Below are 12,200 nucleotides of genomic sequence, written 5' to 3'. Positions count from 1 at the left end.
CTTTTGGTGACTCACTGTTTTCAAATTGCCATCTCTGACCATATCCCCCTTCCAGGGGAATTTATGCAGACTCTTAACCCATAACTGCTTTACTCTTTACCTCTATTTCTGGGTTCTTAAATTAACTGTTACATCAGTGTGCTTCATTACTCAAATTAGTTTTTCTTAGGAACTTTTCCTGGAAGTAAGTTCCTGCTATTTTTGACAAGCAAACATTTGACTTCTGAAAGAATTCTTATGGAAATGGGTTTATATCCCAAATGCACCACCAAAAATCTTTGTGACCTTGCATAAACGTCCCTTACCATTTCAGGTGCTATCTTTACTTGACTCCAAAGTGAACTGATTAAAACTATGAGCATCTAGCTGTTATGCACTTTTGTCTCAGTTTGGTCAGTGAAACTCTCAAAAATCCATCAGATTTTCATTATTTTTATCATTAGCCTGTTTGTATAAAATAAGTTACCATTTATGGAGCCAGTGTTCTCCTTTATTCCGGCATCCAATCATTGTAAATATTTCACATGGACACATTCTTAGAAGGCCTATGAATAACCTGGCCTCTTACTGATTCTCCCTTTTGGAGTCTTACTAGCCAGACTTCCCCAATAACTTTCAGAGAGAGTTTTCCCCCTTTCTGGGTCTTCTTTTTGACTTCTATACGCCATAGAACTTTCAAAAGTCATCACACCAATACTAATATTACCACATACCCTCCAAAAAGCTCCAAGCTGTTTATGCCTATTCATTAAGTTAATACTTTATCAAAACTTGTCCAATTAAGTTGTTTTAGCACAGATATTTTACACATTGTAGCACAGACATGCTCTGTTTAAGGCTGACAGATCCATTAGGAATTAACTTTCTGGTACATTTTCCCTCTGACATTTTCCTCAACTGGGTTTCCTCATAACTGAGCCATCAGTTATCTCTTGCCTATAGAAAGGCAGATAAGAGAAAAGAAAGCTAAGTGAGAAAAGATATGTAAATAGACTAGCACAATATTGGACACATAATAAGTATTCAATAAATGATAGCAAGTATTCCTACCCTTATCCTCACATTAGTTTATATGTATTAAAAACTGATTACTGGACTCAACTCTTACTTCCATTGCTCATTAGATCCTCACAGAAACCTTGGAGGAAGCGAGGTTTTATCCCCATTTTACAGGTTGGGAGACTGCAGCCTAGAGGGCTTAAGTACCTTAACTGAAGTCATATAGTCAAGAAATAAGCCTGTATTTGTCATAATCACTTGCCCATGCTTTGATGTGACACCACCACCCATCATTTACCCAGCTTCACCAAGGTACTACTAAATTTTTTACTCTTATTCTCTTCTCTTTGCTTCATACTGCCATTGTCACCAGCCCACTCAAATTCACTTTTAATTTTCCAATGTTAATGAAGCGAGTAGAAGGTGGAAATTGAGGTTAAAGGAGGAAACTTTAATGTTATTCAAGGATGACTTCATCTTAACTTCCAGCCTTCGTCTACCCATTCTCTGCTCCAGTCACACGCAGAGTATTTGCTATTTCTTCCATAAGTCTTGACTTTCCTTGTCTTTATGCCACTTTTCTTTTCTCCATTTGCAATGAATCTCCCTTTCCCTTGGTTCTTCACCATTTCTTACTCCATACTCTCCATTAAAATTCAAATCTACCTTTAAAGCCCAACTCATATACCAGTTCTGTCCTGCAGTCTCCTGGATCTGCCAAGTCAGAACTAACCACTTGCTCCTCCGTGCTCCTGCAATGGCAATGATGTTAGAAGGGCGAGTGATTTTACAGCTCGCTCACCACCTGCGGGAAATATGTCCTATTTGCCCTTCCACATCCTTTCTCCACCCAACTCTATATGGATGGCTTGCATGGCCTATCTTAGTAAGTGTCCTTGTTCTGGCTTCTGTTTGGCTCACCAATGAAGAGAACCAATAGAAGATTGTAGGGAATGAAGGAGGGGAGTGAAGTTAGGGTATTAATTCTTGCCAAATTGCTGGGAGTTGGCCGCATCCCCCAACTAACGTATAGTGTTTCTCTGTGGGGCGTCACAGCATCTTTGGGGAGGACTCTCTCTCCAGCAAGTCTTCCTTTCTCTTTCATCTCCTATAAAGTAGCCACACTTTTACTGAACCCAGGGCACTACACTATCTCTTGATTCTCTACATTGGGCTCAATTTATCCTTATTGATGTACCCCTGATTTCCTGCTGAGACCCTGTCTGATGAACTTCGTAATATGCTCTTCTAAGCTGTTAATTTTACAAACCACATTATTACACTTATTAGAAGAATGTCTTCAGGACGTTGTCAGTAAGCTCTGATTGATGATAATGGTAAACAGCTAGAATTTATGGAACATAAAGTATGCTTTGGTTACTCTCTTGAGTACACCGTGTGCATTATTCTAATTAATTAAAATCACTATTAGCTAAGCAAGGCACACAGATGCTAAGAGGTTCCCAGAAGTAACTTGCTCGTGGTCACTCCAGTGTCTCAGTAGTGTTTAGGACTCAGATCTGTCCAAAGCCTAAACCTTAAGTTCTAGGTCTAAGCAGTGGGTCTCCAACTTGAGTATGCATCAGCATCACCAAGAGAGCTTGCTGAAACAGGTAGTGGGCCCCACCCCCAGAGTGTCCGAGTCTGTAGGTCTGGAGCAGGGCCCAAGACTTTCATTTCTAAAAATTCCTACGTGCAGCTGATGTGCTGGTCTGGGTACCAGACTTTGAGAACCACTAGTCCAGGCATTTTAGGTCCAGAATTTCAGGTGTTAGAATAATTTTCTGGTGATAAATGTCCAAAAAAAAAAAAACCACTGCATTTTTCTGTTTGTAAGGAGGTAATACATTCAATCTTAAAGAGTCAATAATGGGGCTAAGTATTTAAGAAAGAAGAGTTATTCTCCAGGAAGATGGGAGGAGATGGACATTCTAAGGACAGGAATGCCCTTTCAGGAAACTTGCAAAGGGAACAGAAAAATAACATAGTAAGATTCTGCTATCCAGTGTTCACAGAACATGAGTGGGATACTCTTGACGGTAAAATGGGAAGCCAACTTTTGCTCACCATATACATACCTTATTCAGTACAAATGTTTATTAAGAATCTCCAAAAGCTAGACACTGGGCATCAGGGCTACACTGATAGAGCAGATAAAGTGCCTGGCCTCAGGGAGCTTGTGCTTCAGATGATGTACGTCAGCTAGATAGACTGAATGATGGATACTATATTGGGTTCACACTTCGTCTCAAGAAAAAAATATATCCATAGACGTGATCCAGGAGTCAAATGGCAAAAGACCTAGCCTCAAAGTGAGTGTTAATTTCATTAAATGGTAGGTAAAAATTATTTTATATGCCAAGATAGGCTCTGCTTAAAAGACACACTATTCCTCCAAACGTATTACACAAGCCAGCTTATGAACCTGTGACTTTTTCTAGGAGAAATGTTGCCTTCTTTCCCAAGAAGGGAGCGGTAGGGGTCGGGGTGGAAATAGTTTCATCATCAGAGGCACAGTCTCACTACTACTGCTCAGCCCCAATTCACAACCTTCTGAATGGTTTCCAGACTAAGTAATTTAGCAAAGTGATGAAGAAAAAATGGCCCATTAATCTTATGATGCGTGTCATAACTTAACTCTGGGTTTAGCATAGGAAAAACATTATTTGCATTGATTAGAAATATGCTTTATGGCTGCATATATTATTCACTCTGAACATTCTAAAATTATTAGCTGGGTTGACATGATGAACTGCACAGGAGTACTTCTAGATGGCATCTCAATGTCATCTGTTACTCACATCATATAGGTCTAGGAATCAATATGTATTTTACTCAATATGAGATCTTATTCCAAACACCAAAAATATGCCTGTTTTTATTCGATGGTTATCATCATGAAACTACCAGCTAAACATCATTTAGAAAATTCAAAGCAAGTAAATTACTGTATTAACTGTCCAACTATGATTATGACTTTCCTCCACTTACAGCTGAACCTAATATAATGATCTGGTCAGTCTGACTAGGAGGATTTATTCATTAATTTACTCAAATGTTCTGAGGTATATTTTGAAGGACTTAAATTATGGTCTGGTTTGTAGGATCCAACAGTAAGGGTGCAGGTTTATCTCCTACAAGCTCTGTGACCTTGCCCAAGTGACTTAGCATCTCTGAGCCTCACTTTCCTAATCTGTAAAATGGAAACAATAATAGAACCCAAGTTGTAAAGCTGAAGGAAAAAAAGTAATATGGTAATGTATTTTGGCACGAAAGAGCAGTTACGCTGATGGTCATTATTTGTGAATACTGTTGCTAAGATTATTGAAAACCTGTTGTGTGTTAGGTGCTGTTCAAGGACTAGAATTTTAAGACTGTTCTTCACCTTTATCCCAGTTTTACCTGCAAAGCTCTGCCATGCACTGGAAAAACATACTGGTATTTCTAGGGAAGGGGACCACTCAGGTGACATTTTTGTTTCACCAGGTATATAAAGTATACAAAGGTTATAGTGTACCTTTTAAGTCCTTTGGACGTCTAGTTACCTTTCACTAGAATGATTCTAGTAGATCCTGACAGATACCTGAGACAAGGTCAGGTCAGTGATGTTGGTACCTTTTCTGGCTTAAGAGCATAGGGCAGAAACACAGGAAGAGAGGTCTTCCTTTTCCACTCCTGTTACTAAGAACCCTCTCGAATAATGACAATCTGAAACAGATCACTACATTGTTGCATGTTGTAGAATCAAAGCAGTGTACAAAGCAAAGAGCACTGGCCTCCATTATACTTGCATTTCACTTGAGATTCACTTTTCTAGACCGTGGAGAAAGCAGATGTTTCAACACTTTCCAGGTACTGGAATATTACAATCTGATGGCAATCTCCACCACTGCATGTTTGATCACACTATTCCCTGCAAATGGAATGCTGTTCCATCAAGGTCAGATTGACCAGTGCAAATACCTGATTTTATCGTACGGTCAGAACCAAATTAACTTACTGAAATTCTGCCCAGCTCAGGGTCTACCTTCTCTGTGAAACCTCCTGTGAGATCCCAAGTTACAAACAACTCTATCTTCTTCAGAAGACATTGTATACTATATAAATAGTAATTTACATATATATATATGTATATGTGTGTGTATTTCTTTGTTACATTAAGTTATGACTCCTGTGGTTTCTCTTCTTAACTAAACTGGACCCCCTTACCATCACAGTGGCCATGTACATCATTGTGTCCTCCAAAACATCCAGATAATAATATCATGGATTCAGTATATAGTTGTTTAATAGAAAACAACTAACCACTGCAGAATACTAGTGTCTCTCAAGGTGTGTTCAGTGGATCATAAATCCTATGAGACAGTCCATGAAGGAAAAGATTTCAAGTAAATTTGGGATCTGTTGTCCACTACATCTCCTTATCAGAGACTCATGATTCACAAGACTCGTAAAAAGCTCTATAGCCAAAGAAACTGTTGACTTAGTTTGACCCAGTATTTCTCTTACAAGAGTATCAGTTCTGGAGGTCAAGGACATTTTCCACCTCTAATACAACATCTCTACTGCCTAGTAGAGTGCCTGGCACTTAGTAGACACCTAATAAATATTTGAATAAGTTTCAACATACATTCCCCTTTTAAGCTATAGAAGAAAAACATAGTATATAGTAGATTTTGATTGGGGAGAATAATAATATGAATAGATAAATTTACACAAATCATTTTAAATGATTTTTTCCCCACAAATCTACACAATTGCACATTTAGTGGTGATAGTAAATGAACTACATTTGCTTCTGAAAACTTGCTAAGAAGCATGGCTACTAAAAACTACAACTTGAACCCAAAACAATTGATTTAGTTCATCGGTCCCCACTCCTTAGCAGTTTTAATATAGAAGAAAATAGACGCATATATTTCTTTTCTGCCATAATATGACATCATATAAGGAATGCTATTTCATTAGCTAGAAATAAGATTTGCTTTTGTTATTTTAGTACATTTGATCACATAAGAATAATTCTAGATTTTTTTCCCCTCCTATGACTCTCATAGCATCCCCATCTAAAGTAGACTTTGGAGATTTAGATCAAATGTCATATCAATTGTCCTAGACTGCTTACTATGTGCTTTCACTATAGATTTTAATGTCAATAGAGAAAGGAGAAGGAAAAGTCAGAGGTAAATGAAACAGGTGTATGCAACACCCCTCTCTACTACCGACATTTCTCAGAATTCTGGGGGAAGTTGCATCTATAAGTGGAAAGTTTTTCACCATGGAACTCACGGTGGTTGAACTTCTCATGAAGAATTTTTTTTTCACTACTGAAGAAAAATATGTTTGATTTTACCATAATTGAAAAGTTCTCCTGTTTCTACTTCTGAGGTTTGCCCTCAAGACTACTGTTTACCTAATGGAAGTGACTCCTATGCATGGAGGAAAAAGTACACCATTTGAAGGAAAAGCTAAAGGAGTGATATTCAGGTAGCTGCTCATTCCACCAATGAAAACATACACATAGATTTTCCACTTTACACCTCATTTTCCACCTTATTTTCATGATTTTGAAATGAATATGTAGGGTCTGATGAGTTTGTCGATAGTCTATAATTATTAGCGTTATTAAAATAGAATACAAATGATAAGCCATATGTAAAAATGCTGTGTGAATAAACTGCTATACCCCAAATAATACAAATGAGTGAATGGCAGTAAATGCTAAGAGGGATTAACAACATAAAGGATATTAAAAAAATGATGACCGTATTTCATATTTATGTGTCTTTTTCTCTCTCACTCTTTTTTTTTTTTTCTTTTTTTGCGGTACGCGGGCCTCTCACTGTTGTGGCCTCTCCCGTTGCAGAGCACAGGCTCTGGACGCGCAAGCTCAGCGGCCATGGCTTACAGGCCCAGCCGCTCCGCGGCATGTGGGATCTTCCCGGACCGGGGCACGAACCCGCGTCCCCTGCATCGGCAGGCAGAACACTCAACCACTGCGCCACCAGGGAAGCCCTTCTCTCTCACTCTTACTCAACTCCTAAATAACTAAGAGAATATGCTCACAAATGGTAAGCATGTTTTGGATGTTCGATGTGTGTTTGTGGGAAAGAACAAAAAAAAACTGCCTCAATTAGGTCAAATATCATACAAGAGATGAATGAGATTAGAGATGGGATTGGGATTTGTGTTAGTAACTCAATAGCTAACCAGTCACAGATGTGACAGTGTAGTGCAATATGCAAATATACTTTTAAACAACTTCTCTTAAGTTGTCTACTGTCTGTAAAGACAATCACACTCAACTGCTCTGCACTTAACCCCAGAGCTTGAGTTAGAATCTGTTAGAAATAGGTACACGTTTCATTGCTTTGGCAACATTTACATGGCTCTGCATCAGGCAATACAACTGCTAAGATCACACTCTGAGAATTCAGGAAAGGCTAGTGTCCAGTTCTGGTCGTTCTACCACCCAACTGTGATCTAGGATAAATTCCTGATTAAAAAAAAAAAAGAAGAGGGCTTCCCTGGTGGCGCAGTGGTTGAGAGTCCGCCTGCCGATGCAGGGGACGCGGGTTCGTGCCCCGGTCCGGGAAGATCCCACATGCCGCGGAGCGGCTGGGCCCGTGAGCCATGGCCGCTGAGCCTGCGCGTCCGGAGCCTGTGCTCCGCAACGGGAGAGGCCACAACAGTGAGAGGCCCGCGTACCGCCAAAAAATAAAAAAATAAAAAATAAACAAAAAAAAAAAAGAAGAAAGAAAAACCCTGAAGATGCTGAAACAGTATTTCCTACTTCACAGGGTCGTCATGGGGATAAAAGGTCATTAGGATAAAGTGCCTCTCACCCAGGAAACACTGATAAATGCTACTGATGCTACCATCATCATCATCATGACTGATCAAGAACATATTGCCACATGGAAATTCAACATTCCCTGGGCCATTCACAGCTTTCCTTTAAAGGACTCATATTCTATGTGGGGTCTTAACACCTTCAAATAACAGAAAATACAAGTCTTTAGCCTTTTTTTCTGTAGCTAATTTTGGCATCTTTCACCTCTGTCCACTTAAGTGTTGGTTTAGCATATTCTTGTCACACAAAGAAGCTACTTCCCAAAGAGAGGAACAACGTGTCAAGTGACAAAGACATTGAGTGAAGTCTTTCACATCCTAGATTGTCCACGGTACAGCTCAGCTGGTCTCTGGGTTGGAAGGCCTGGGTCTACTTTGCTCGTCTGTTACAGGGGAAGGGACATGGTCCTTAGCATGTGGTCTGTGAAACAGAGGCAGCTGCGGGTAGAATTATAACACAAGCAGAACTGGCTTCAATTCTTCCTTCTTAGGTCTTTTCCTTCTTGTTCAGCTGTTCAAGGAACTTGCCTGCCCTCTGTCCCTGCCAGGACGATGTTACATCTGCCTGGATAAGTAGGTCACCATTGTATATCAGGAAAGGTCTTATTTGTAATCATCAGGAACCATATATGGCTAATTTGAGCAGAAAAGGAAACTTTTGGTAGTTTATGGTTAGGTCTCAGTAACTAGAAGCAGACTAAACAACCGAAAGCCAAGGCTATGCTATTGCAATTACAGGATCAGGCCAAAGTGATGTTATAAGTCCTAGCTGGCCTTGCTACCAAGCAGGAACAGGAAACAGGAGGTTGACCCAGCACTGCTGGCCTTGCTTCTTTACATCATTTATTTGTAATTCAAAATCCAAGAGAGGAGTGCAGTTGGCCAACCCGAGGTCGCCCGACTGTTTTCCCTCTGTAAGGGAGACTGAGCATGTGAGTAAACAGTGTATCTGACATGTTCAGCTTGTATAACGAGAGGAAGGCTCTGTTTCTCATCAAGACCCACAAAGTGGAAAATTCCCCAAAGAGAAAGGAATTTCAGATCAGATGCTTGAAAAGTTAAAAACAACAACAACAAACAAATGCAGATGTGGAATTAAAGACATGGAGTAATTAAGAACCTATATGTGGAGTGATTCAGACCTGAGTTCATACCTGGAGCAAGCTTGCTGAGCTTCAATTTTCTTTAAAGGAAACAACGTGGAAGATGATATCCACATGTAACTTGTGGTACACATGAAGGAGGGTAGTACAGTATATGATGCCTGGCACATCCTATGCATTTTCTAAAACTACTAGTAGTACTATTATTATTGTTACTTATTATACAATTTATTGTAGAAATTAACAGGGAGAGTATTAATAAATGTTAATACAGTGCTAAGTGTCACATTTATGATCTCAACTAATTATTTGTTGATTCAACAAACATTCCACATATCAGAAAATAACCTGTTAGTATATATATATATATATATATTTTTTTTTTTTTACAGAAGAAAAGAAACCCTGAGGCTTAGAAAGTATAAACAATGTACCAAAAGTCACTCATTTAAGAGGTAATGGAATATTATTCAGCCTTAAAAAATGAAGGAGATCCTTTCATTTGTGACAATATAGATGAAACAGGAGTGCATTATGCTGATGAAATAAGCCAGACAAGATAAATACGAATGATATCATTTATATATGGAATCTAAAAAGAAAAAAAGCCACACTCATAGAAAGAGAGAGTAGAAAACTGGTTGCCAGGGGCTGGGGTGTGGGTGGGGAAAAGAGGGGAAGATTGGTAAAAGGGTACAAACTTTCAGCTGCAGGATGAATAAGGTCTGAGGATCTACTGTATAACATAGTCACTACAGTCAATAATACTGTATTGTATAACTAACATTTTCTGAGAGAACAGAACTTAAGTGTTCTCACCACAAAAAGAAAAAAAGGAAAAAGGTGTCATGAGCTGTTAGATGTATTAATTAACGTGATGGGAAGGATCCTTTTGCAACGCATATGTATATCAAATCATCATGATATACTCTGACTATCTTACAGTTTTGTCAATTACACCTCAATAAAACAAAAAAAAGAGGTAATAAAGACGAGATTCCAATCCAGGATTATCTAGCTCAAAAAACTACACTCTTAACCATTACAATATAGTATCCATCCATATGTTGTAACTGTAAAGTGCTTAACACAAAGGAAACGTTAAATAAATGGTATTTATTCTAACTCTAATGCTTACTAGATATTAGTTATGTGGTACGCTTTACTTCTAACTACAAGGGTATAAGGTGCAAATTCTTGCTACACAACATAAAAGCCCCTGTGGTACCCTGTAGGATAAACACAGTACCTATAAATCTCTCATCTCTCAACCCAGAGTCTCCTCAAGTTGGAGGTCTTTACCCCCTTTATAATGTGGGAATAATGCCTTTCCCACATTTGCACTGGGCATGAAAATCCATACTTCCAGGTGTATACTGAACCTCCACTTAGCTCCTCGTCACCTTGGAATCACCAGACCAAAGATCATTTATTCCATTAATATAAATGATCTAGGGATAGAAGTACAGAATATACAGAGAGTGTTGGAGGAATCCAAACAACAAGTCCTCCACTCTCAAAACAAATTTTAGAGTTCCAAAAGTAAAGAGCAATGTTTGGAAATAAAACTAAAAATGAAACTAACATCTACAATTAGCCAAGTATTTATTATGGGCCAGGCTACTTACTAGGCACTTGATAAACATTACAGCTCATCTTCCTGCAGTCCTTCAAAGCATATAATATTGTTTCTATTTCATAGAGAAGAAAATTGTATCTAAGCAGGTCAGTGATTAGCCCAAGACCACAGGGCTAGGCTGTAAGAAAAGAAGGCCAAGTTTCAGTGGTCAAGATGGTGATGGATGTTATAACTAGAAGATTATGGCTAATCAAATAAAAATATTCAAAACGGTCCTAATGTATTATTAGGATTTCTTTAGAATAACTTGGGTGCCTTAGTGACTACAGTAGTGGTAGGCACTATAGTCTCTTTAATTTGCTAATCATACAAATCTACTTTAATATTCTTGGTGACAAGGAGCTAACTACTGATAAGACAGCTTCTTCAGTTTTGGGGCTACTCCAGGGTGAAATGCCGGAACGTCTTACTGTCTGCAATGTTATCTAGTTCTACCAGGGGGAATAAAGCAGAACAAGTAGCCACTGTTCTTGACAAATGGATACAGTTTCAGTTTTTCAAAATATGAGTGTCACATTCATTCATTGTATCAGATAGATCTGTCAAATGGCTTTGCCCATTTACTAATGGATGGCACACTGCAGACACACGTTGGGTCAAAGGACTCAATGTCACCTCATTGATACTGTCATCAATATAATTTGTATTGGCATTTTGTCTCACCCTGACTTTAAGGACTATGTGAGGAGATCCAAGTCTCCAGACCATGGACTGATCACCTCTGCTTGACACAGTATTCTCTGCTCATTTCCAGAGGGGACCAAGGATGAGCTCTTGTACTTCTGAGTCTATTCACCCTACCTGGCAACACATACTAGCTGGGCTGATTGGATCAAGCAGGAGCCCCAGAGTTTAAATTTCCAGCTGCATTGGAGGAAACAGAGGCTATGCCCCAATCCCATAACCCCTCACTTCTTACTGCTAGCCTATCCTAGGCTGTTCTTGCTGATAGGAGTATTTCATGCTAAAAATTAATTTTGCTTACCTGATGGCAGTCACACAACCTCAAATGCCGTTTTTATAAATAAGGCAACCACCAATGGAGTGTGATTTAGGGTTTTTTCTTCTGTAGACCCTGCCTACCCTATAAAATCTCCCATTACTGCATCATGGAGACTATAATCCCTTTCCGAGGGAATAGATTCTTTCCAACCATAAGATGAAATAAGAACTTACATTTCCATACTGCCCAAAAGGAAATAAATTGATTACAAAATGCAGGAGAATGACTGATTTTCCACATTTGTTGTGTTCATTAAAGGGTTTTTGAATAGACTTGACAGTATTAAAAAAGTTCAACACACACAAAATAAAAATTAATAAATGAAGAGAAAAAAATTGCATTTACAACAAACAAAATAAACACATTGATATATAAAAGGTTGTTTATACATCGATGAAAAATGGATGTCATAAAGTCACAAACTAAAAAGTATTAACAGCCAATAAAGATATGAAAATATGTTCAACCTTGCTATTATTCATCAAAGAAATACAAATAAAATAATTCAGGTGTCATATTTTACTGACTAGAATGACAAAGTTTTAAAAAACTTGATAATACTGGTATTGATATTGATAATACTGGTACTGATGAGTGTGTGTAA

The 12,200-nt window shown here is 38.5% G+C and overlaps 2 long non-coding RNA genes across 3 annotated transcripts in view; both read right to left on the bottom strand.

Moving 5' to 3' along the window:
• Positions 1-11,989, bottom strand: part of LOC125965355 (uncharacterized) — a 28,478-nt gene extending 16,489 nt beyond the window's left edge. Inside the window, exon 1 of the long non-coding RNA XR_007479145.1 lies at positions 10,583-11,989. This is a non-coding gene — a long non-coding RNA (uncharacterized LOC125965355). The remainder of the gene's footprint in view (positions 1-10,582) is intronic.
• Positions 1-12,200, bottom strand: part of LOC125965354 (uncharacterized) — a 56,096-nt gene that overhangs the window by 29,921 nt on the left and 13,975 nt on the right. The window lies entirely within an intron of this gene.

This window comes from Orcinus orca, chromosome 9 (assembly GCF_937001465.1).
Source record: "Orcinus orca chromosome 9, mOrcOrc1.1, whole genome shotgun sequence".
Classification (NCBI taxonomy): Eukaryota; Metazoa; Chordata; class Mammalia; order Artiodactyla; family Delphinidae; genus Orcinus; species Orcinus orca.
The sequence above is the reverse complement of the archived record's forward strand: the minus strand, read 5'-3'. Positions and strand labels throughout refer to the sequence as shown.